General features: G+C 36.7%; 1 pseudogene; it reads left to right on the top strand.

Moving 5' to 3' along the window:
• The first annotated feature begins 2,298 nt into the window (after positions 1–2,298).
• LOC107841389 overlaps positions 2,299–27,198 on the top strand; it is a 45,662-nt pseudogene continuing 20,762 nt past the window's right edge.

Here is a 27,198-nt window from a genome sequence, read left to right as displayed (position 1 = left end):
CTAGCTGAGTTGTAAGAGGTTAAAGAGAAACTAAAATATCTTCTTATTAAGGGTTTTATTTATCCAAGTGTTTCTATGTGGGGTGCTCCTGTTCTTTTCGTGCATAAGAAGGATGGGTCCCTTCGAATATGTATAGACTACCTCTATTTGAATAAGGCGATAGTAAAGAATAAACAACCTCTTCCTAGGATTGGTGATTTAATCAATCAGCTTTAGGCTGTTTTGTAATTTTCTAAGATTGATCTTTCATCGGGTTATTATCACCTAAAGACAAAGGAAATGGACATTCCTTAGACTTTTTTTCATAACCGATATGGTAATTTCAAGTTTTTGCTGATGTCCTTTGGTTTGACTAATGCCCCGGTGGCATTCATGGATCTTATTAACCGGGTATCCCATAGTTTATAGACTTAGTCATCCTTGTATTTATTGATGACATCCTAGTGTATTATAACTATAAGGTGGATCATGTTGATCACCGCCGCATTATGTTGTAGACCCTAAAGATCAACATTTGTATGCTAAATTTTCCAAGTATGAGTTTTAGATGAATATTGTTACCTTTCTAGATTATGTTGTATCTTGTGAAGGGATCATGGTGGATCCATAAAAAGTTGTGGTGGTTAAGAAGTGGACTAGACCCACGAATCTAATCGATATTTAGAGCTTCTTTGGTTTAGACAATTATTATAAGCAGTTTCTGTAAAGTTTCTCTTTGATTGTTACTATGTTGACTCAAAAAAGGTGAAGTTTATGTGTTTAGATACTTTTAAAGGTAGCTTTGAGAAGCTGAAGGACAAGTTGACCTTTTTCTCCTATTTTGACCATGCCTGAGGTTACAGATAGTTTCGTTGTTTATTGTGATACATCTTGTATGGGACTGGGTTGTGTGCTGATGCTGCAGGACAAGGTTATGGCATGTTATTCTAGGCAGCTAAAGGTGTATGAGAAGAACAATCTAACTCATCTTTTGGACTTGTTTATGGACTTTGCTTGGCTGATTTGTCTCTATTACCTGTATAGGGTTCATGTTGACATCTTCTCAGACCATAAGAGTTTGTAGTGTATGTTCATCCATAAGGAGTCTAATCTCGGGAAAAGGAGATGGCTTGAGTTGCTCAATGACTATGATATGAGTCATCATTATCATCTAGGTAAAGTTAATATGGTTGTTGATGCTCTTAGCAGGTTTTCCATAGAAATCCTATCTTATGTGGATGAGGAGAAGTGAGGTTTGGTGAAGGATATTCACCAGTTGCCTAATCTTGGTGTTCATCTTTTAGATTCTAAGGATGGAGATGTGATTGTTCAAGAGGTGGTGAAATCATTTCTTGGTGCTGAGGTGATGTAGAAGAAAATTTTGGATCCTATCTTGATGCAGTTTAAGGTTGACGTGGGTCAACAAAAAGTATCAGATTTAGAGATTGGTAGTTATGGTGGCTTGAGGTACCTAATGAGATTGTGTGATCTTGATGTTGATGGGCTATGGGAAAGGATTTTGGCTAAGACTTTTGAGTCAAGGTATGTTGTTCATCTTGGTTCGATGAAAATGTATCTTGTCTTGAAGGAGATTTATTATTGGAATAACATAAAGAGATATATGGCTAATTTTGTGGCCATGTATGTGGTGTGTTAACAAGTGAAGCTTTAACACTTGAGGCTTGATGATTTTTCTCAAGAGATTGAGTTGCCTATGCAAAGTGGGAGGTGATTAATATTTATTTTGTTACCGATCTCATTATCAGTTTGATTCAGTTTGGATCATCATGGAGAGGATGACCAAATCTACTCATTTCCTATTAGTGAAGACTAACTATTCTACAGAGAATTATCTAAGCTCTTCATTCAAGAGATGATAAAGTTACATATTGTGCCTATATTATATATATCTGATCGATGTATGCAGTTCTTGTCTAACTTTTGGCGCTCATTTTATATATGTTTGGGGACTAAGGTGAACCTTAGAATCATTTTTCATACTCAAACAAATGGTCAAGCAGATAAAATGATTCAGAAGTTGGAAGATATGCTAGGGTCTTGCGTGCTTTATTTTGGTAGGAGTTACGCTGACTATATTTTTCTCATAGAGTTTGCTATAGTAATAGTTTACACTCTAGTATTGGAATGTCTCCTTTGAAGGCCCTTCGTGATAGGAGGTGTAGGTATCCTATTGGGTGGTTTGAGGTTGGTGAGAATAGGTTTTTCGGTGCCAACATGGTTTGCGAAGCCATGGAAAAGGTGAAGGTAATTTGAAATTAACTTAAGACCTCCCAATGTCAAAACAAGTCCTATGCAGATATGAGACAAACAGAGTTGGAGTTTGATATTAGTGATCGGGTATTCTTGAAGGCATCTCCCATGGAGAGAGTGATGAGGTTTGGAAGGAAGGGAAAAATCAGTCTCCTATATGTTTGTCCGTACTTGATCTTGAGGAAAGTGGACAATATGGCTTATGAATTGGATTTGCCATCTAGTTTCGGTTCCATTCTTCCAGTGTTTCATGTTTCGCAGTTAAAGAAGTTCATCGGTGATCCTTTCTTTGTTATTCGTATGGAGAGTGTTGCCATTTCGGATTCCTTGTCTTATGAGAAAGTCTTGACTAAGATTTTGGATAGATAAGTCTGTCATTTGAGGACTAAGGATATGGCATCGATGAAGGTTCTATGGTTGAACCATGAGGTCGAAGAAGCTACTAGGGAAGCTAAAGAGGACATGAAGTCCAAATATATGTTTTTGTTTCCCGCCTTGGATAATCGTCCGTTTAGGTATGTGTATTTCTTAATACCTTTGTTTTCTGTCTTTCTTAAAGGTAAGTATGGTTGTGTTCTATGTTAAATAATGCTAATGGATTCCTTGTCTTATCATTTAAGGATGAATGATTATGGGGGGAGAATGTAATGCCCTAGATTATTGGTCCCTAAAAATTTCTTAACATTTTAGCTCCACTGCCCAGACTAGGACTTTCCCTACGAGTCGTAGAGTGTCTATATGGGCCTTAGGACCCTAATCTTATCCTAACCATTATGTTTGTCAAGGTTTTTGTTCTTATCACGATTGAGACAATATAAGTTGTCAAGACTTACTACGAGTTGTATCATGCTTATTTGTTGCCTAACCAGCGTAGTGCCAAAATGATTCTTCCTTGACAATGGTTGAACCTAATGATTTATAGGGTTTGAATACAATTCATAGGGTTTGAATCTTATTCAGACCAGTATTGGTGCTCCATTGATACTGCCAAGACTATGAATTGACATCACGTATCTTAGGGTGACATTACAAGTCGTAAGGTTTACCATAATGACTGGGCATTCAATTTTCAGCCGTTTAATAAAGGGCAATCCTATCATTTCCCTTTTCCCCCTATATAGACTCCCACATCCATTAACCAACCAAAAGAGGTTATGTATCCCTTTTTACCAAATCAAAAATACTTTTGTATCTCGCAAATTCCCCATTAAAAGACAAGGCTAGGGTTTCAAGAAGTTGGCATCTAAAGCTTCTAAGGGTTGATTTCTCTCAATAAATCTTGATATCTCAGGCATGATACACTTCCCCAAATATTATTTTATGAAAAACATGTGTTTTAAATTGTTTAAATTGTATGGATTTGCGTGTGAGTTTTGACATGGGCTGAGGGTTTTTAAATTGTTGGCCCTTGAATTGTTTTCCCATGATTTTCAAAGGTTGTTCATTCTTTAAATAGAATTTTTTGAACTAATAGGGTGCATGGGTGTTCATTCCCCTAATTTGATGGTTTTTTTACTTAAATTGGTCTTGGATTATTGTGTTCCCTCAACCCACTTGTGTAAATATCTTTTAATTGTGGAATTATCACTTGATTTGACTTACTAACCTATTTTATTGCATTGCATAAAAGGTTAAATAATGAACATAAGGGCTGGTCTTGATGACCATGTTCATGGTTTACCTTATTGATATATTTGTTTCTAGGATTGACTTAGGGTCGGGTTATTCACTGGTCTTCCTTGATACCTCTCGTTCGTGCGTCTAACTCGCACTGGGGCCCTTTCAGTAGGGGGTGCTTTACCCATATATCCTATGGCTGCTCATTTATGATTGTTGGGATACATAGTCAAAGATAATGCTTTCCCATCATGCAAATCCTTGTTACCTACTCCAACAATATTTTTTATATATATACATATACATATGTGTGTGTGTACATTGTGTGAATATGTATTTTACATGGCATTATTTTATCCGTTCCTTGAGTTATATATTTTTTTCTTAAGATACTTTAAATGATTGAGATATTTATGATAGACGAAAATTAAAGAGAATAGGAGATAATTTGTTTAACAGAACAGTGAGGGGTTTATATAGATAAGGGGTGAAACATCTTTGAGCTATAGAACTATTACTTTCATATATTACCATTGAAATAGTTAGTAATTTTTTAGTAGTTGAATATTTTAATAGAGAACATCTTGGTAATTACAAACCATAACAGTCCGTAAGGATAGACCATACAAAGAATTTGCTAAACTATAACATTGATTAAGAATATACCAATAAAGACGACTAAATAAATGTCACATCGATCTTCCATTGACTAGTGATTGGGATAGACAATAAAAATCATTATTTAAGAATAGCTTATTAAATTTGAACACATCTGAGAGCTACAAACACAAAAAAATCCTCAAAAGTTCAAACCTTTACCCCAAACTCTAAAGTTCTTACCCTTAACCTCAAATTCTAAAGCTCAAAATAAGTATATATGCAGCTGATCATTGTTAATATTGAATAGCTAAGGGTAATTATGGATGTCTTAGGGGGTTGTTACTCATGTATAAATATACATAAACCAAAGAATGGATGTGGCTTAAAAAGTAATTAAAAGCTAAATAAAAATAGAATAGGGGTGTAATAACCAAGGTTTTGGACTCTAAAATTTTTGGAGTGTTGAAAACACTTCCATGACTATGACCCAGTTGATGACTCGTTATCACTCTTCACAAGTTGTAGTGTGGGACTCATTGTCTCACTAGTGTGTTTTCGAGGATTTTCTACTTTTATCACAAGTCGACATCATGAGTCATGACACTAGTCAATGAGTCGTGATAAATGACTCATTGTAATAATAATTGAGGGAAAGGATTTTGAGCTCCTGGTCACGAGTCTAGGCAATGACTCGTGGTTAGTCACCATGAGCCGTGACGACTAGAATTAGGTTTTCTTGCACCTTTTAATAAATGCTATTTTGGTTATTTTCTCCCCTTACACTTATTTCCATGACCGAAAAATTTATGGGACCCTATTATCATTAAAACCCACTCTTTTTATCATAAACTCCTCAAAGCAAAAGAAAACTAGGGTTCATAAGGGATTCTATCTCCAGGCTTTAATCTTTGGATTTTCTTTCAATTCCTTTGGTATTTCATGAATGTCTCTTATCCCTAACTTGAAATTGAATACTATGGAATGTGTTTTAATTATTGTTCATGCGATTTAATTGTGAGTTTGAAATTGGGATGAGGGCTTTGGTTTCTTACTATTGGAATTATTTTTCCATGTTTTAAATATGTTATAAATGCATTGATCAATGGTTTTTGGGATAGAATGGATGCACTTTTGTGGTAATTAGAATGGGGAACATGGGTTTATAGATGGATTTTGGCTTTGAAATTTGTATTAACCTCAACCCACCTTTCATGAAATTAATTCTAAATATGGAACTTTCTTGGTTTAACCCAGTTTATAAATAATTGCTTTGCCTTAATGGATAAAAGGACAAAAATAGATATGAAAGGCCCTTGGTGGCCATGGTTTGTTTTTAAAAGAAATCTTATGAGTTAAATTGCTTAATAATATTGGAATAGCATAACTTAATTAGCTTAAAAGTATAATTGGTATGATGATAGAAAGTGTTAATTGCCCTAATAAATGACTCTTGGGTTAACGTTTAGATTTGGTCCAAATGTTTTAATTCGAGATTTAAGGGTGGGAGGAGTAGCTTATCGTGAAGTTAGAGGTCCCAGGGGGGACCAATACCAGAAACCATGTTTCCCGACATGGGGGTATATTTTACCATGTGCTTGGTTCATACATTATATTTTTAGGATTATTGGAGCCTTAGTGTCTCTATCTCTCCTTTGAATTTTCTCGATTCATACATCTAACACGCATTGGGGCCCTTTCAGTAAGATAGTTGAACCCATATAGCCCATAGGTGCCCTTAGGATGGATGGAGCTACACATTCCAAGTTATTATTTTAAACTCTCATGTTTATGACCCCTTATTCCAGTAATTTATATATATACATATATATATATATATATATATATATATATATAAAAGTGTGCATGTAGTTTTGGTTGATTTTGGACATGGCATTATTTTATCTTTTTCCCTAAGTTACTTGCCTATGATTATCCCACAGACCATCCTAGGACACTACATTATTTTATGATGTACGGTCTAAAGACTTTTCTATTACCCCTGTGCAGCATTAGGTGGTGCGGCATGCTGTTGAGTTGTTGTGAAGTGGTGAGCTTCCATTTTTCTGAAAGCCTTGTCATTTTATTAGGTTTCTTTTCAGATTTTGGAAATTGTGACTTTTCTTTGTCATGGTTAGGGTTATGTCCCGACCTAGTTTTGTATTCTAGTTTAGCGGCTTTTGTGGACAAATGTGGGTTCGATTGTTGGTTTTGGATTCTTAGAATCTTAATTTGATATATTTTTCTATTATTACAATCTTTATTGGCCTCTACTTTGTTATTATAGTTATGCTCTTTATGTTAGGTTAAGGGGGTAGTCTTTGTTCCATGGTGGGCTTAAGATACCCAACACGACTAGGCCCTGGTTTGGCCCATGATAAGCTTTATATCATAGCTGGTTTAGGGTCATTAGGTGTACACAAATCCATGTTGAATGGAGTCCTTTTTATGGGTATGTAGTGTTCCACACTTATAATATGGATGCTACAAGGAATTTAGGAATGTTTCCCTTTCTTGTGTTCTATTTTTGAGATATAGAGTCTAATGCTATGAAATATTTCTAACTCTTGGATTAATTTCATTTCAGATTATGCCTCCCCAAATATCTATTGTTCGTAGAAACTTTGCTTGACCCTCTGTCCTGCCTACGGACATTGAAAAGGGGACTTACCCTATTTATGTCATGCAAACCCAGTCTAGGATGCCTGCTCGTGATTGTACTACTCTATGTATAGTTCCACCAGTCATTTTTAGTCTTTCTTGGGCTACCTGAGTTGGTGATACTCTTGATTAGTCACCTAGTGCGACATCTCTAATGCAGAGTTCCATCATTCCATCCATATAATTACTTGTCTAGTGGCATCACAGTCTCATTAGTCTGTTCATATTGGTTCTATTTCTCATCAATTATAGGTCATCCATGTTGGTCAGTTCATGAGGTTTAATCCCCAAACCATTACAGTCTCTAAGTTTAAGAAGGATCCTTAGGGGTTTGTGGTTGAGATAGAGAATATTTTTAGGGTGATGCAAGCTATGGATTCTAAGGGTCTAAATTTTTCTACGAATAAGTTGAAAAATATGGGAGTGGGAATTAATGAGGGGTGATGATGCTGAGCGGGCGGTGTGGGATGAGTTTTTAGGTGCTTTTCTTTAACACTTCTTTATTTAGGAGTTGAGGGATGCTAAGGTCGGAGATTTTGTGAACTTGAAGTAAGGGAAGATGATTTTGAAGGAGTATGCTCTTAAATTTCAGCAGCTGGCCTATTATTCTCTAGAGTCAGTGGATAACATGAGCTTCAAAATAATAAAGTTTGTGTCTGGTTTGTCTCGTGACTTAGTAATGGAGTGTAAGGCTGCAATATTGAACAATTATATGGGATTTCCCAACCTATGGTATATATGCATGTAACGCCCCAAATCTGATACCTGAAATGCTACACGGTGCTCATGACCTCGAAGTACCATAAGCTAACCCATGACTGATATTTGTACCTATCTAATGCTTAATTTACTGTATAAAGGCTGAAAGTCCATAAGGTTCAAATATCTGATAAAACATACCATCTGAAGATATGGCATATCAATACCAACACAACTGAAATAACTGTTTAAACATGCTTGTCTGAAAGCCTCTAAACTTTTTGAATAAAGAGTTGATGGGACATATTTCTAACTAACTCTATTTACTGAAATAAATTAATTAATGAAATAATAAATAAATGATCATATCCTCAAAAGATGAGGACTCACCGCTAACTCTGACTACTGAGATTGGAATGCTACTGATGCTATGGAGCTCTTGCTTCTGAATTTATGGTATAAAACATCATAGCACAAATGCGTCAGTACGATTTAATTTACAGGTATGCAAGTGAGGTAGGCTAAATACAAGAGGTTTAAATGTATGAACAATGCTAATCGACTGAATAACATGAACATGAGAATACATGTTTGAATAAATGACGGTAAATAAATTCTTAATGATATTGACTACTGAGTCTGAATACTGATAACATGAGCACTGATAACTGATACTGAGCGACTGTATCTGATAGTCTAGGTTTTGATGGAACTAGCTGAGTTTTGTACAGTTCTGAGTTGACTGTATCTGATAGTCCTAAATTCTGTAGAACTATCTTTGTTCTATTACTGAGACTGATACTGAATCTGTAACTATAGGGAGTATTCATCTAACGACATACCCAAAATAATGCATTATAGCTGAGTTGGGGTCCAATCTGTAACGCCAATTTGAAGGGTATCAATACCGCACCACTGGTAAAGACAAGTTGTGGGTGACCCTCATCTAACAGTGTCCCTAAAAGAGAATGGAGGGACCCTCATCTAACATTGTTAATCTACCTCATCAACCCTCATCTGTTAGTGTTGATATCTCAACCTATGCTGGATACATTGTTCTGGAATGCAAGGATTACTTCTACGGAGCACACCCTTATCTGCCAGTGTGTGTCCTCATCTTTGGGTTCACTCGATGCTTAATCCAACTCCCATCTAATAGACACTGAACATGGTTAACTGAACTGAACTGGACTGAGTTCATTGAGTTCCGTTGACTGACTAAATACTACTGAGATTACTGAGCTTTCTGAGATTCTGGGATTACTTAGTTTATTGAGTTTTCCTGAATCACACGACTGACTGAGTTCTATGGATCATGGCTTGACTGAGAGTATCTTTAAAATATGACACTAATTTTAGGGACATAGCTAAATTTTTTTAGTATAAGTACCCCCCAGGACTCAATAGATAGAAACTGACAAGGCAGGATATTCTTGAATACATGACCAACATCAACGATCCATAATACAATAAGTTGGGGATTTCATGAAGTACATAGTTATCATAATATGGTGCATTAATAGGATTTCATGCAAACATGGCCAAATCTCATAGGGATAATTCATAAGCAATCCAACAAACATCTACAAGGCACAATAATAACATGGGAGTCAGTTGAACATAAGGGTAAAACATGAATCTGTCACTTACGTCACAATTTAGCTATATTACATGATCTCTTGTCTTTTAAGAATTTTATCAAACACTTAGGTTGTATGACTTAGGGCATGACATAATCAGCAATTTAACATATCATAACTAACAAAAATTCATAGTTTTGAACTCACATTCTAACATATTTTCATAACAACATATACTGATTCCAACTTGGGAATCATATAACAACAATCACATGGACATAATTAACCCATAGCATGAAAATCATAATTGATAGCTTAAAACTTAGTTTTTGCGCGTCATGGAAGAAAGGAATCCATGAATGAACACTATGATTAACTGGGTGGATGATTTCTTTAAGATTAGTGGAGAAATGCTTGAATTCTTTAGTTCGAATTAAACACCTAGGGTTTCTTGTTCTTGGGGATTGATATTTGAGAGAAACCCTAATTCGGTGTTGTGAATGAATAATAAAGTTATGAGCCCTGGTCTTGTATAATTAGGGATTAAAACCAATGGAAAAAGACATAAATGTCCTTTTAAAAAATGACTTAAAATTGCTAATTGAAAATGGTAATGGCTTGGCCGACAGTCCATCACTAGTTCGACGGTCCGTCGGTCCTGATCGTCGTACTTGGCCAGAACTTGAACTTTCGGCCTCGTCTGTGATTGTTTGGGCGATGGTCCATCACTGGGTTGATGTTCCATGTGTCCTAAACGTCACACTCAACCAAAAGTTTGGGTCACTGCCTTAGTCGCGATGGCTTGGGAAACGTTCCATCGCTAGCTCAATGGTTAGTCGGCCTGACCATCGCTTCTGGGTAGTTCTGATAGTTCTATGTAAAACTTCCATAACTTTTTACTCTTATACCGGATTTGGACCAAATTGGTATCATTGGAAAGCTAATTCAATTTCCCACATGATAAAATATAGAAATTAGGAAAATTCTTTCTTATTTAAACATTAATATTTTAGGAATTCATCACTAACTCTTCTGGAGACTAGATTTGACTTAAAGAAAGTTTGGGGTATTAAATTATCTCCCCCTTGGAAACCTTTATCCTCAAATAAGACTGACTACGAGGGGAGAAATAGTAGACTAAAGCACATCCTAAACATGAATGACTGAAACATAGCTCCACGACTGAGATGACTGATAACTGAATATATCATACTGAACACGCATATCGGATGCATGTGTAACTGATTCATGAATGCATAACTGAGTGTTCTGAGGAACTAAGTTTCTCACAATGAGAATGCATATCTGATGCATGAATATATGGCTAAATTGGTGCATGAATTCATGACTGAATATGCAATGGTCTTTAATACCAAGTTTATAATGGAATTCTGAGCATGAACGGTATACCAAGTTTGTAACTGAAATTTGAACATGAAACTAAAATGCTTAAGGAGAACTATTACCTTGCGCTAGATCTGAGTTAGTAGAGAAGAGGTGAGGGCACTTGGCTCGCATATCTATTTCTTCTTCCCAATTAGCTCCCTAACGGACTATTTTTGCCAAGAACTTTGACTAGAGGTACTTATTTGTTCCTCAGTCTACGAGTCTTATAGTCTCAGATTTTGACTGGAATTCTTCATAAGAGAGGTTGTTCTGAAATTCTATGCTCTGAAAAGGGACTAAAATTGATGGGTCACCTATGCACATCTTGAGCAAAGATACATGGATGACTGGATGAACTGAGGCTATATCTGAAGGCAACTTAAGGTCATAAGCTACCTTGCCTACACGATTGAGAATTTTGAAGTGACCGATATATCGGAGACTGAGCTTTCCCTTCTTGCCGAACCACTTCACTTCTTTTATGGGATAGATTTTTAAATAGACATAATCACCAATGTCGAACTCGAGATCCTTTCCGTACACATCCATATAAGACATATGTCGGCTTTGAGCAGGCCAGAGTCTCTCTCTGATCAACTGGACTTTTTCTAAGGCATTGAATACTAAGTCAGGCCCTATAACTGAGGCCTCACTAACTTCAAACCAACCAACTAGAAATCTGTATCTACTACCATAAAGAACTTCTAATGGAGCCATCTGAATAATGGAATGATAACTATTGTTATAGGAAAACTCAATCAAAGGGAAGTGGTCATCACAACTACCCTTGAATCAATTGCACATGCCCTTAGCATGTCTTCTAAAGTATGAATTTTCCTTTATACTTAACTATTTGTCTAAGGATAGAAGGTTGTATTAAGATGAACTAGGGTACCTAGACCCTTTTGGAATGCTTTGTAGAAATAAGAGGTAAATTGGGTACCTCTATTTGAGATAATAGATAACGGAACACCGTGCAATCTTACCAACTCTCTAATGTAGTGTTTGGTATAATCCTTGTCTTAATAATAGGTATGGACTGGATAGAAATAAGCTGATTTTGTCATCCTATCAACAATGACCCAAACTGAATTATGTCGGTGTCGAGTACGAGGCAAACCTGTCACAAAGTCCATGTTCACTTCTTCCTACTTATAAGTGGGAATACTGAACTCCTGCATGGACCCACTAGTCTTTTGATGCTCTATCTTAACTTGCTGACATATAAACAACTTAGCCAAAAACTTTGCAATATCTCTCTTCATCCTACTCCACCAATAGATCTCCCGCAAGTCATGGTACATCTTTCTGGCCCCTGGATGAATAGAGTAACGCGCACTATACGCTTCTTCAAGAATTTTCTGCCTTAAGTTATCTAAACCTAGAACATATAGACGACCCTGACAAAGCAGAACACCATCTCCCCTTTGGGGAAAACCTCTACTTTCTAATCCTTGACTGAATCTTTCAACTTGACTAGACTGGGAGCTCTATCTTGCTTTTCTTTTACCACGGAAACTAGAGATCATTCTGAATTATTCTGAACCCATATATTAGCCTCTGAAGAATCGACTAGTCGAACACATAGTCGGGAAAGATAATGACCTTCCTCAACTAAATTCTTGTTACTGTCCTCAACCTAAGCAACACTACCCATAGAAAGTCTACTGAGAGATTCAACTACCACATTGGCCTTGCTCGGAATATAAAGGACACTTATGTCAAAATATTTCAAGAGCTCTAACCACCTTATTTGATGAATATTGAGATCTTTCTAAGAAAAGACATACTGAAGGCTCTTATGATCTATAAAAACATCTACATGAAAACCATATAGATAATACCTCTAGGTCATCAAGGCATAAACTATGGATGCTAACTCGAGATCATGAGTAGGATAATAATTTTCATGGGGTTTAAGATGTCTAGAGGCATAGGCTTTGACCTTATCATGCTGCATGAGGACACAACCCAAACCTGCTCTGGATATATCACAATACACTATGAACCCATCGGAACTATCTGGAAGAGCCAAAATAGGAACTGAGGTGAGTCGAGTCTTCAACTCTTACTCTCCTCGTAAGGATTTGAACACTGAAGCATGATTTGCTTAGTCAATCTAGACATAGGTGTTTTAATAGAAGAAAATACCTCAATAAATTATCTATAATAGCCAGCAAACCCAAGAAATTCCTGATGTCTGATGGAGAGACAAGGCGAGGTTAGTTTCTTACTGCTTTGGTCTTTTGAAGATCTTCTCTAATGCCATCAAAAAAATGATATGACCAATAAATGCTACTGACCTTAGCCAAACCTCGCACTTACTGAACTTAGCAAACAACTAATGATCTCTAAGGGTTCGAGTACAATTTTGAGATGGTATGCATGATCATGCTCGCTAAGGGAATAGACTAGAATATCATTTATGAAGACTATGACAAACATGTCCTAGTACTGGACGAACATGTCCAAGTACTGCTTGAACACCCAATTCATCAAGTCCATGAAAGCTGCTAGGGCATTAGTACGACAACAAACATGACTAGAAATTTAAAGTGACCATACCGAGTACGGTAAGCAATTTTTGGAATGTCACATTCTCTGACTCTTGGCTGATGATAGCCTAATTTGAGGTGTATCTAAGAGAAATAATTAGCACCCTGAAGTTGGTCAAAAAAGTCATTGATTCTAGGAAGAGGATACTTATTCTTGACTGTGACTTTATTGAACGGACAGTAGTCAACGAATATTTTGAGAGAACCATCTTTCTTATGCATGAATAAGACTGGTGCACCCCATGAAGACACACTGGGCCTGATTAATCCTTTATCTAAGAGACCCTTCAACTGCTTCTTCAATTTTCTGAGTTCTGCTGGTGCCATTCTATAAGGCGGAACAGAATACGCTGAGTATCTAGAAGAAGATCAATACCGAAGTCTATTTCCCTTTCGGGATGAATCCCTGGAAGATCTTCAGGAAAGACATCTGAATATTATTTCACAACTGGGACTGATTCAACACTGGGAGTTTTAGAACTAGTGTCCTTAACTCAAACAAGATGATAGACATATCCTTTAGATATCATTTCCCTGCCCGAATATAGGAAACAAAATGACCTCTAAAAGCCGAAGTTCTTTTCATTCAGAAACTAAAACTGGTCTTCTCTTTCTACAGCTGAATATGGCATAGCAGGAATGAAGACAATCTATACCGAGAATAACATCAAAATACCTTATCTATAATTCAACTAAATCTACTGAGGTAACTTTCTGAAATATCATAACCGGACAGTTCCCGTATACCCATCGGGCTCTGATAGTTTTACCCACTGAGATGGAGACTAAAAAAGGCTCTGCTAGAAATTTGAGACTGACTTTGAAATCAACTGATATGTAAGGAGTAAAAAAGGACAAAAAAGTTATTGGATCTAGCAAAGCGTAAACATGTAAGTGAAAGATTTGTAACATACCAGTAACCATATCAGGAGAATTTTCCTGATCTTTCCAGGATTGGAGAGCATAAAGTCTATTTAGGAGTTACCCATTAGTAGCACTGGAAGTGGCATCCTGCTGATTTGGGTGATCGGGCTGAGATAAGGAATAATTTTGCTGACCCTGATAACCTGACTGTGGACCATCTTTGACTCTATGGCATGGGTTTCCACATCAAAAATAGACAGCGATTCCAGCTCAGCAAATACCCTTAAGGTTCATACAACAACTTTGACAAAGGGGATTAGTTTGAGCATTGCTAGCACTGCCCTAAGACTTAGAGCTTGTCTCCCTATCTCTATTACCATCCCTGTACTTAGGAGCTAGAGAACTTGATAAAGAAAGAGCTAGAACTGAAAACTTAGGGCGAAACTGAGAATAGTTTCCTCCATCTGACTTAAGGCTGAGCAAAGTTAAAACTACCTGTCCTCTCTCTTTTATTCTGCTTATCCCTTAACTTTATATTTTTCTGTTTTATCTGTTGAGCATGGGTCATAAGCCTGGCTATATTCATGTCACTATTCAACATCGTGGACCTACACTTATTGACTACACTATCATTTACCCTAAAACAAATATACTTATCTTGGCCCTGCTGTTTGCAACCGCATAAGGAGCACATCTGGCTAACTGATTAAACTTAAGAGACTACTCTTTCACCATCATGTTGCCCTACTTGAGGTTGATAAATTCAAACACCTTATCTTATCTTTGCTCTAGATGAAATAACCTCTCTAAGAAAGTAGTGACATACTCCTCCCACTCAATAGACCCTGCATCAACTGACCTCTCTGACTTGCACTATTTGAACAAAGTGTAAGCAACATCCTACAACCAATATGCAGTTTGCTCAGCACTCTCACTAGGAGTAGCCCCCATGTTATCTGTAACCTTCTAAACATTATTAAGAAATTCTTTAGGGTTCTTATCTAACTTAGACTCAAAAAAAATGGATGATTTATTCGAGTGAAGTCCCTAATCCTAGATGCTGCTTAATTGACCATTAGGTTGGTTGGAATGGTAAATGCTTATTTATTCTGAGTAGCCACTGACTGAGCAAGAGTAGTGAATGCAGATCTGAACTCTGCATAAGAAACATGCTCGCCCAAACGATTTTCGGGCTGAGGGGTTGAATGGTCCCAATTCTCTTCTTGGGAGGCATGTTCTGAAAATACAAGAGAAATGGATTAGGCTGACTGATTAACTTGAGATTATTCCCACTCACACGGCATGAATACTTAATCAAGGAAAACTATTCCTAAAACATCTTATAGCCTCCTGCACATAAATGTGCCGCACAACTCACCCATGTACAAAACTCTACTAGATGTGTCTTTGAGACTTCCTAGGACACTGTTGAACCTTAGGCTCTTACACCAAATTTGTAATGCCCCAAAACTTCTATCCAAAATGCTATATAGTGCTTATGACCCCGAAATACCACAAGCTAACCCATGACTGTTATCTATACCAGTATACCGCATAATTTACTATATAAATATAGAGATAAAGAATAAAAGGCCAGGAGGTTCAAAGATCTAATAAAACATAACATCTAAAGATATGGTATATCAACACCAAAACAACTAAAATAATTATCTAAATATGCTAGTCTGAAAGCTTTTAAACTCTTTGAATAAGGAGTTGATGGGACATGTCCCTAACTAACCCCAACTATTGAAATAAATAAATTAATGAAAAATAAATAAATGATCATGTCCTCAAAATATGAGGACTCACTGCTACCTCTGAATGCTGAGATTGGAATGCTACTGATGCTATAGAGCTCATACTTCTGAACCTATGGTATAAAAAACCATAGCACAAATGTGTCAGTACGGTTAAATGTATTGGTATGCAAGTGAGGTAGGATGAATGCAAGAGGTTTATATGCAAGAAAAATGCTAATCAACTATACAACATGAATGTAAGAATACATATATGAATAAATAACTTTAACTAAATTTGTGATGATACTGACTACTGAACTGAGTGATTGTATCTAACAGTCTAGGTTCTGATGGAACTAGTTGAGTTCCATTTTAGTCTAAGTTAACTGTATCTAACAGTCCAGAATTCGTTGAACTATTTGTGTTATATTACTGAGACTGATACTTAAACTATAACCATAGGAAGTAGTCATCTAAACGACATGCCCCAAATAATGTATTATAGTTGAGTTAAGGTCCACTTTGTAACCCTATTTAGAAGGATGTCAATACTGCACCACTAGTAAAGATAAGTTGTGGGTAACCCTCATCAAATAGTGTCTTGAAAATATAATGGCAGGACCCTCATCTGACAGTGTTAATCAACCTCCTCAACCTTCATCTATCAGTGTTTATGTCTCAACCTATGCTGGCTACATAGTTCTGGAATGCAATTATTACTTCTAAGGAACACACCCTTATCTGCCTATGTGTCTTCTCATCCTTGGGTTTACTCGGTGCTAAATCTTACTCTCATATAAATAGACACTGAACATGATTAACTGAACTGGAAAGGACTGAATTCATTGAGTTCCATTGACTAATGGAATACTACTGAGATTATTGAATTACTGAGCTTTCTAAGATTACAGGGATTACTCAGTTTTCCTGAGTCATACAACCGAAAGAGTTGTATGGAGCATGGATTAACTGAGACTATCTTGAAAACATGACACTTAGAATAGACACACAGCTAAATTTATTGGGTACAAGTTCCCCCAGGACTCAATAAAAGGAAACTGACAAGGCATGACATTCTTGAATAGATTACCAACATCAACAATCCATAATACAATAAGTTGGGGATTTCATGAAGTACTTGGTTATCATAATTTGGTACACTCATAGGATCGAATGCAAACATGGCATAATGTCATAAGGGTAATTCAAAAGCAATCCTACAAATATCTACAAGGAACAATAAATGTATGGGAGTGATTTGAACATAAGGTTAAAACGTGAATCCATCACTTACGTCATAATTTATCTATATTACATGATCTCTTGTCTTTTAAGCATTTTATCAATCACTTCAGTTGCATGACTTAGGTCATGATATAATCATCAAACTAACATATATAACCAATGAAAATTCATGGTTTTAAACTCAAATGCTAACATATTTTTATGACAACACATATAGATTCTAACTTGGGAATCATTTAACAACTACCACATGAACTAAATCAACCCATAGCATAAAAATCATAATTTATGGTTTACAATTTGTTTCTTGGTCTTCATGGACTAAAGGAATCTATGAATGAAAACTATGCACACGTGGGTCGATGATTTCTTGAATATTGCTGGAGGAAATCTTGAATTCTTGACTTGGAATTAAGGACCTAGAGTTTCTTGTTCTTGGGGATTGGTCTTTGAGAGAAACCCTAATTTGGTGTTATGAATGTATAATAAATTTATGAGACCTGGTCTGGTATACTTAGGGATTAAAATGGGTGGAAAAAGATCTAAACGCCCTCTTTAAAAATGACTTAAAATTGCTAATTTGAAGAGGCGATGTCTCGGGAGATGGTCTATTTTTTCTCAACGGTCCGCTGTCCTGACCATCACATTTGGCCAGAGCCTGAACTTTCTGCCTTGTCTGCGATGGTCCATCACTGGCTTAATGGCCCATCGATCCTGACTGTCGCCCTTGAACAAAAGTTAGGTTCACTACGTTAGTCGCGATGGCTTGGGTGGCAGTCCATCGCTAGCTCGACGGTCCATCGTCCTGACCATCTATTCAGGGAAGTTTCGACAGTTCACTGTAAAACGTCTATAACTTTTTATTTTGATACTGGATTTGGATAAAATTAGTATTATTGGAAAGATAATTCAATTTCCTACATGATAAAACGTCAAAATAGGGGAACTTCTATCTGATTTAAGAATTAATCATTTAGGAAGTCATCACTAACTCTTTTGGAGACTAGAATAGACAAAGAAAGTTGGGGTATTACAATGTTGTAAATGAAAGATAAGAAAAAGAAACAATAAGAAATGGGAGAGAGGAAGAATAAGAAGTTGAGTTATTCAGAGCAGGGTGTAGGGATGCAGAATAGTGGGAGAGATAGTAGGTAATTGACAAGGAAGAAGACTTGAGGAAATTCTAGTTCATATTCGTTGGTGAGTGCTCCTTTTCCTAAACCATTTGGTAATTATCATTTTTAGTCTAGAAGTGGTCCTAAGACATAGGGTGCCTAGTCTCAGAATAGAATAGCTTATTTAGCCATACCTTATCCTCCTTGTAGATTTTATGGACAACTTTATCGTGGTTATTATGATGAGGGAAAGAACTTATTGGTCAACGGAGATATATTTTGAGGAACTGTCCTGCAGCCAAATTACCACCGGAGATAATCGGGTTTCAATATACACTTCTTCAACTTTTGTACCAACGGGTGCCACTTGAGGTACTAGCATTGGATAGAATCATTTCTAAGGACTTACTACTCGCCAATATTTTGAGGAATTCCCTGATGTTATCACTAGTATGTTAAAACTTTTTTCTTGTGATGTGTACTATTTTCTTGATCTGGGTTAAAACCAAAGCACCCACCACTCCCATACCCTCCTACTATCATCTCCAACCTTTCAAAGTAGACCTAAGACTACTAACCTGGCTACCCCAAAGCTCTCCTACCCACTGGATATGACTCACCCACATGCACTATCCTTCAATTCTAATTTTCTCTCTCCAAACCTTCCTATCTAGTATCATATCCTTGGTAAGCTATAACTGCTCCATCTCACGTTTAATTACCTTTTTCTAGTATTTCTTCGGCATACCCCTACCCTGCCTAAAACCATCTAAATTTAAACTCTCAAAACTATGAACAGGGGCATCCATGCCCCTTCTCATCACATACCCAAACCATCTCTACCTACGTTTCCACATCTTGTCCTCCACAGAAGCCAGTCCTACATTCTCATTTCTAGAACTAGAACTTCTAGTAAGCTATCACATCCAATGCAACATCCGTATTTCCGTCACCTTTAACTTTTGAAGTGGGAGTTCTTTAAGGGCCAATACTCTACTCCATACAGCATGGTTGGACAAACTACCACCCTATTGAATTTGCCATTAAGCTTGGTCGCTACTTTCTTATCATACAACACACCAGAAGTGAGCTTCCACTTCATCTATTCTGCTCCAATATGGAGGGATATATCTTCAACAATCTCTCCATTCCCCTGAATTATAGAACCAAGATACTTAAAATTGTTCTTCTTATAAACAACCTAGAAATTCAACCTTACTACTATTTTGTTCTCCTAACTCAAGTCACTAAACTTGTATTCCATATATTTTGTCTTAGCCCTACTCAACCTGAACCCTTTAAACTTAAGGGTTTGTCTTCAAACCTCCAATTTATTATTCGCACCCCCTGTGTCTCATCAATCAAATCTACATCATCTGTAAAAAGAATACACCAAGGCATATCTCCTTGAATACATCGCATCATTTCATCTATCACAAATTCTATTAAAAACGAGCAAAGAGTCGATCCCTAATGCAACCCTTTCAAGATAGGAAAATGATCTGAATCTCCTCCATCCATCCTCACCTGAGTTTTTGCTCCACATACATTACTTTAATCAATCTAATGTACGACATTAGGACTATACTCACCTCCAAATATCTCCAAAGAACCTCCCTAAGGACTTTGTCATATGCGTTATCCAGGTCAATGAACACCATATGTAAGTCCCTCTTTCTTTCCCTATACTACTCTACCTATATCTGCAACAGGTGAATTGCCTCCTTCACCGAGTGAGGGCATAAATCCAAACTGATTTTCCAAAATAGACACCACCATTCTCAAGCCCCACTTGCCATTTCTCCCAAATCTTTATTGTGTGACTCAACAACTTAATGCCCCTATAGTTGTTGCAACTCTAGATATCTAATTTGTTCTTATATAAAGGAATCAAATTACTACATCTTTAGGGCTTGGTCATTTTCGCAGACTTTAAAATGCCATCAAACAATTCAGTCAACCCCCTTAAACAAGCCCTGCCAGTAAATATCAAAAAATCCACATGTATCTCATCAGGCCCTGTCTCCCTACCCCTTCGCATCCGAAAATACCTTTTCCGACCTCCTCCATCCTAAAACATCTATTATAACTAAAATCACGACACTTCTCTAAGTGCTCCAGCTCCCTAAACACAATGTCTTTGTACCCCTCCTTATTCAAGAGTCCATGAAAATATGACTGCCATCTTCTCTTAATATGAACTTCCTCTACCAGCACTCTACCATATTCTCTCTTAATGCACTTGACTTTATCTATGTCATGACACTTACGCTCTCTATCCTTAGCAAGCCTATATAATATTTTTTCCCTCTCTCTCCTCCAACCCTACATTTAAGCTCTCAAATAATGTTGTCTTAGTAGTCATAACTTTTAACTTATCCTTCTTTCAAGCTAACTTGTACTCCTCCCTATTGACCCATTTCTCCTCTTCATCATTACTATTAACCAACTTAGCATATGCCCCTTCTTCGTCTCCACTTGTTTCTTAACTAGTTTATTCCACCACCAGTCCTATCGATATTGTCCAACCCGACCCCTTGAGACACCTAACACCTCTCTAGCAGTCTCTTTGATGCAACAGTAGCCCTATGCCACATACCATCCATATCCCCCTATATTCCCATACCCATCACCTTCTTTTCTATCTCCAGTATATTCACCAGCATCAAGCTACCCCATTTAATTCTAGGCTGACCCTTCCAGTCCCTTCTCTTCTTATACTTCCTTATAATCATGCAAATCACCAAAAGCCTATAGGGGTTGTCTGGTGTTTATCTTTAATAGAGAGATATTAGTAGATTTGATAGAGCTTGATATGGTAGATTTTGATGTAATCTTAGTGATGGATTGACTTTATTTGTTCTATGCTTCTCTGGCTTGTAGTATCAAAAATTTTAGTTTTCAATTCCCTACCAGTATTAGAATGAAAGAAGAGTTCCTTAGTACCCAAAGGGATGTTTATTTCCTATATTAGAGCTCAAAAATTAATTTCAAAAAGGTGTCTATATCATCTAGTTCAACTTAAGAATTTTGACTTTGAAAGTCCTTCTTTGCAATCTGTCTCTGTGGTGAATTAATCTCTAGAAGTATTTCTCTATGCTCTTCTCAGAATTTATACTGATCGGGAAATAGATTTTGAGATTGATCTTTTACCGAATACCCATCCTTTTTTATTCCTCCTCATAGGATGGCTCCGACTAAACTAAAATTGCTAAAGGAGTAGTTAAAAGATCTTTTTAATTAGGGTTTTATTCATCCTAGTATTTCTCTATGGGGTACTTTTATGGTTTTCGTGCAAAAGAAGGATGGGTATCTTTGGTAGTGCATATACTATTGCTAATATATTAAGGTTGGAGTGAAGAATAAGTATTCAATTCTAGGATTGATAATCTTTTTAATTATCTTCAGTGTTCTAGGAATTTATCTAAGATTAATCTTCATTCGGGCTACCATCAGTTGAAAATGAGGGAGGTAGATATTCCCAAGACTGTTTTTTGCACCAGGTATGGCCACTTTGAATTTTTGGTTATTCCATTTAGATTGACTAATTCTTTGATTGTTTTTATGGGTCTTATGAATTAGGTGTTTAGAGAATTTATAGATGTATTTTTAATAGTCTTCATTGATGACATCTTAGTGTATTCTAAGAGTCATGGGGATAATTCCAATCACTTCTGATTACAAAAAGTTAAGGATAAAAAATTGTGAACAAAATCTTCTAAGTGTGAGTACTGGGTAAATGCTGTGACTTTTTTGGGGCATGTTTTTCCTAGAAAAGGGATCAAGGTTGATCCTCATAAAGTTGAGGCAGCTGAGAAGCGGCCTAGAACCACGACTCCAATCGACATTAGGATCTTCTTAGGCTTGGATGGGTATTATAAGAGATTTGTAGAGAGTATCTTGTCTATTGTTGTTTCGTTGATGTAGTTTACTCAAAAAAACTTTCAAGTTTTTATGGTCCAATGCTTGTGAGGATAGTTTTGAGAAGCTGAAGGATAGTTGACTTTTGTGCTAGTTTTGACCCTACCAGAGGGATTTGTGTGTTTTGATGCGTCCTTTTAGGAATGGTTTATGTTTTGATATAACATGGTACGGTTGTAGCCTATACTTCTAGGAAGCTTAAGGTTCATGAGAGGAATTACCCAACTCATAATCTTGAGTTGGCGATTGTGGTTTTTATTCTAAAGATTTGGCGTGATCATTTGTATGGGGTGCATGTTGACATTTATTTAAATTATAAGAGCTGTTAATATGTATTTACTCAAAAGCAATTGAATCTTAGGCAAAGGTGGTGGCTTGAGCTACTTAAGGATTATGACATGAGTCTTCACTATCATCGAGGTAAAGTTAATATGGTAGTTGATGCTCTTAGCAGGATGTCAATGGGGAGTTTATCCCATATGGAAGAGAAGAAGAAAGGATTAGTGAAGGATATTCATTGGTTGGCTATCTTGGAAGTTCATCCTTTGAACTCTGAGAATTAGCAAGTAAATGTTCAAGATATGATTAACTTATATCTTACTATTAATGTGAAGTAGAAACAGGCCTTGGATCCCATGCTTATGCTGACTAAGGATTATATGGGTCGGTAAAAGGTTATGGCATTCAAAATTAGGGGAGATGGTCATCTGAGGTATCAAGGGATATTGTGTGTTCCTAATATTAATGGGCTTTAGGGATAGATTTTGACTGATGCTCGTGGGTCTAGACATACAGTTCATCTGGGTTTAACTAAGATGTACCATGATTTGAAGAAGTTATATTGGTGGAATATTATGAAAAGGGATAAGGCAAATTTTGTGGCTAAGAGTATGGTTTGGCAACAAGTCAAGGTTAAACACTTGAGGTCTGGTGGCATGTCTCAAGAGACATATTTACCCATGTGGAAGTTAGAGAAGATCAATATTAATTTCATTATATTTCCACTGTGGTCTCCAATACAATATTCTTAAATTTGCATCATTATACATAGTATGACTAAGTCAGCTCACTTTTTGCCTGTGTGGAATAACTAATCTAGAGAGAATTATGCTAAGTTGTTTATTCAGACAATTATCAAGCTGCATGGAGCCCCTGCGTCCATAATTTCTGACCGAGGTACACAATTTTCTTCTCACTTTTCACAATTGTTTTAAAAAGGTTTGGGTTCTAAGGTGAGCCTTAGCATCGTTTTTGATCCTTAGATGGATGGACAAGCAAAATAGACTATTCAGACTTTGAAGAATATGTTATGGGCTTGTGTGATAGATTTTGAAGGTAGTTGGGTTGATCATTTACTCTTATTGAGTTTGCTAATACAATAATAGTTGCCATTCCAGTATTCAGATGTCTCATGTCGAGGCTCTATATGGTAGGAGGTGTAGGTTTCCTAGTGGGTGGCTTGAGGTTTATGAGACTAGATTGTTTGATCTTGACTTGGTTCACCAAGCCATGGAGAAGGTTAGGGTGATTAGAGAAAGGCCTAAGAACTTCCTAGAGTCACCAAAAGTTCAATACACATATAAAGCGAAGGGATTTAGAGTTAGAGGTTAGTGATTGGGTGTTCTAAAAAGTTTATCCTATAAAATGAGTCATGAGGTTTTGAAAGAAGGGGAAGCTCAGTTACTATTGGGTTGGATCATGCCATATTTTTAGCAAAGTTGGGAATTCTACTTATAAGTTGGAGTTTCCCATGAGTTAGGCTTTTATTCATCCTATTTTCTATGTGTCAATGCTGAAAAAGTATGTGGGTAATCATTCATTGATTGATTCCTTGTCTTATGAGGAAGTATCAGTGGAGATATTGGATACACAAGTTTGTAGATTGGGTACAAAGGATATAGCTTTGGTAAAAGTGCTTTATAGAAACCAAAAGGTTGAAGAATCCACTAAGGAAGCTGAAGAAGACATGAAGACCAAATACCGATTCTTGTTATCCGGGTTGGACAAAAATTTTTAAGGTATGCATTTTTTTCTTAGTTATCGCTTTTTAAATTTAAAATTAGTTACTAGCATTATTTCCTATGTAATTATGCTATTGGGTACCCCATCTTCTTATTTGTGGATGAATGATCCCAAGGGAGGGGGTATAATGTAATACCCCAGGTTTTGGACTCTGAAATATTCAGAGAGTTGTCAACATTGCCATGACTACGACCTAAGTGATGAGTCATTATCACTCATCACGAGTCGTAGTGTGGAACTCAATGTCTCACCAATGAATTGCCAATGATTTTTTGCTTTGAACAAGCATCAATGTCACGAGTCATGATGTTTGACAACGAGTCATGATTAGTGACTTATTACAATAATAGTGGAGGGCAAGGATTTTGATGTCTAGGTCACGAGTCCAGGCAACGACTGATGGCCAGTCGTTATGAGCCGTTAACTAATTCATGAAGACTAGAATAAGTTTTTCCTACATGTTTTAATTAATGTTAGTTTGGTCATTTCCTCCGCTTACACTTATTTCCCAATACCTAAAAACACGAAGGGACCCTCTTATCCTTCATTACTCAAATTAAAACCTCTCCTCTTTATCTTAAACTCCCCAAAGTATGAGAAAACTAGGTATCATATGGAATTCAATCTCTAGGCTTCAAACTAACAAATTTTCTTTCAATTCCTTTGGAATTTCAGGCATGTCTCTCATCCCTAACTTGAAATTTTATACTATGGCATATGTTTTAATCATTTTTCATGTGATTTAATTCTTAGTTTGATATTAGGTTGAGGGATTTTTGTTGCTTATTATTAGAATTATTTTCCTATGTTTAGAATATGTTATTCATGGATTGATAAATTGCTTTGGGGATAGAATGGATGCACTTTTGTGGTGATTGGAATGGGAAAAATGGGTTTCCCCAAATTGATGGATTTTATCTTGGAAATTGGTATTAACCTCAACCTACCTTTCCTGACTTTGATTTTAAGTATGGAAATTTCATGGTTTAACCCAGTTTTTAAACTATTGCATTGCACTAATGGCTAAAAGGACAAAAATGGATTTGAAAGGTCCTTGGTGGCCATGATTTGTATTTAAAAGGTAACTTGGGAGTCAATTTGGTTAATTTTATTGGAATTGCATAACTAGATTCGCTTGAGTTCATAATTCATATGACAATAACAAATAGTAAATGCCTTAATAAATGACTCCTGGGTTAATGGTTGGGATTAGGTGCAAAAGCTTTTACTTAGGCCTAAAGTTGTGTAACTCACCCTCAAGGTAGATGTCCCGGGGGGACCAGTATTGAAAACCACATTTGATGGCGCGGATGACTATATGACCATGTTCTTCGTTCAGACATTATATTTTTCGGATGGCTAGAGCCTTGGTATCTCTGGATCTCCTTCGGATTTCCTTGGTTCATGCGGCTAACATACGTGGAGTACCTTTCAGTAGAGGGCTGAATCCATATAGACCGTGAGTTCCCTTAGGATGGAAATAGATACAAAGTCCAAGCTAATATTTGTAAACTATCATGTTCATGACCCTTTACCCTATCTCGTTGTCTTATATATGTATATATGAATATGTGCATGTGGCTTTTTCTAGTTTTGGACATGGAATTATTTTATCACCCTTCCTGACTTACATGCCAATGGTTGTCCTACTGACTGACCTAGAACGCTACATCATTTCATGATGTAGGGTGACACGACCCAAACCAAGGCCTTGTCATAATGGGCATCTCAGGCCCAACATGTTCCGAAAGCCACCCCGTTTCCCATATCAACCAAAAAAGCATGTATTCGAGTTGGATGAATTCCAAATATTTAAAAAGATTGCATGTCTAATAACACTAAGACTCTTGGATAGGTTCATGACCTTGACAAACCCAACCAAGTCAAACCAACTGATACCAACCACACAACCATAGCCAAAACTGAAATAAGAACCATGTTCAACACTAAACCATTCATAACATAATAATATAGGATAGAAAAACCAATAATATATTCATATGTTAATATCCCCAATACCAATGCTAATAGTAAGGCTGACACCACTACTGATACAACAAATACCAACCCATAGCGGTTCTACAAAGCCTCTATCCAAAATTGAAATAATATCCTATCAGGACATTTCCCCGACCATGGCCATAACTGATGTCCAAAACCAAACCAATGAAAAACATAAGAATCCAAAACATTAAAAGGAGCCTTCCAAAGTATGGAAGCTCACCACTTCAAGTGAGCACAAGCTGTATCCAAAGTCCAAATCTACTGAGCCAGAGGTGTAGTATGGCCAACACCTGCATCATGTGGGGATATAATATTCTAGATAATTAGCAGTGGTATGCTATCATGTAAATCAAGGAAAGAGATAAAATAGTTCCAAAAGTTCAAAACCAAAGAAATTAATGTATATAACCAATGCGCACACACACACATATATATACTATGCTGGGATAAGGAAAAATATTAGTATGACGTTTTGAAACCATTAACCTAGGCTATTTGACACAACTGTCCTAGAATAAGGAACCTACAGGCTATATGGGTCCAACTCTCCCCTAGATTGAAGGTCCCCAGTATGTGTAGCTACACAAACCAGAGAGTGTCCATAATTGTAATGCTTATATGGGGGACTCAAACCTCCTGGCATAATCAAGGTGACATAAGCACTAATACATGTAGTAAAGGGAGACCCAAACCTCCCATTCATAGAGTCATTCGGGGGACCCAAACCACCTGTTCATAAGACACCCGCACCGGCTAGAGTGGTTTTCAGTGTTAGTCCTTTGTAATCCACTTTCACGGTCCGGCTACACATCCCTCCATTATGCCTAATTTAAAACCATCATTCCACATACACAACAAATAAGTCAATTACTTATCAAAGGAAGTTCTTTGGTATCAACATACCAACACTATTTGCAATTATATCACATGCCATTACAAT

This window comes from Capsicum annuum, unplaced genomic scaffold (assembly GCF_002878395.1).
Source record: "Capsicum annuum cultivar UCD-10X-F1 unplaced genomic scaffold, UCD10Xv1.1 ctg82735, whole genome shotgun sequence".
Classification (NCBI taxonomy): domain Eukaryota; kingdom Viridiplantae; phylum Streptophyta; class Magnoliopsida; order Solanales; family Solanaceae; genus Capsicum; species Capsicum annuum.
This window is presented reverse-complemented; position numbering and strand designations above follow the sequence as displayed.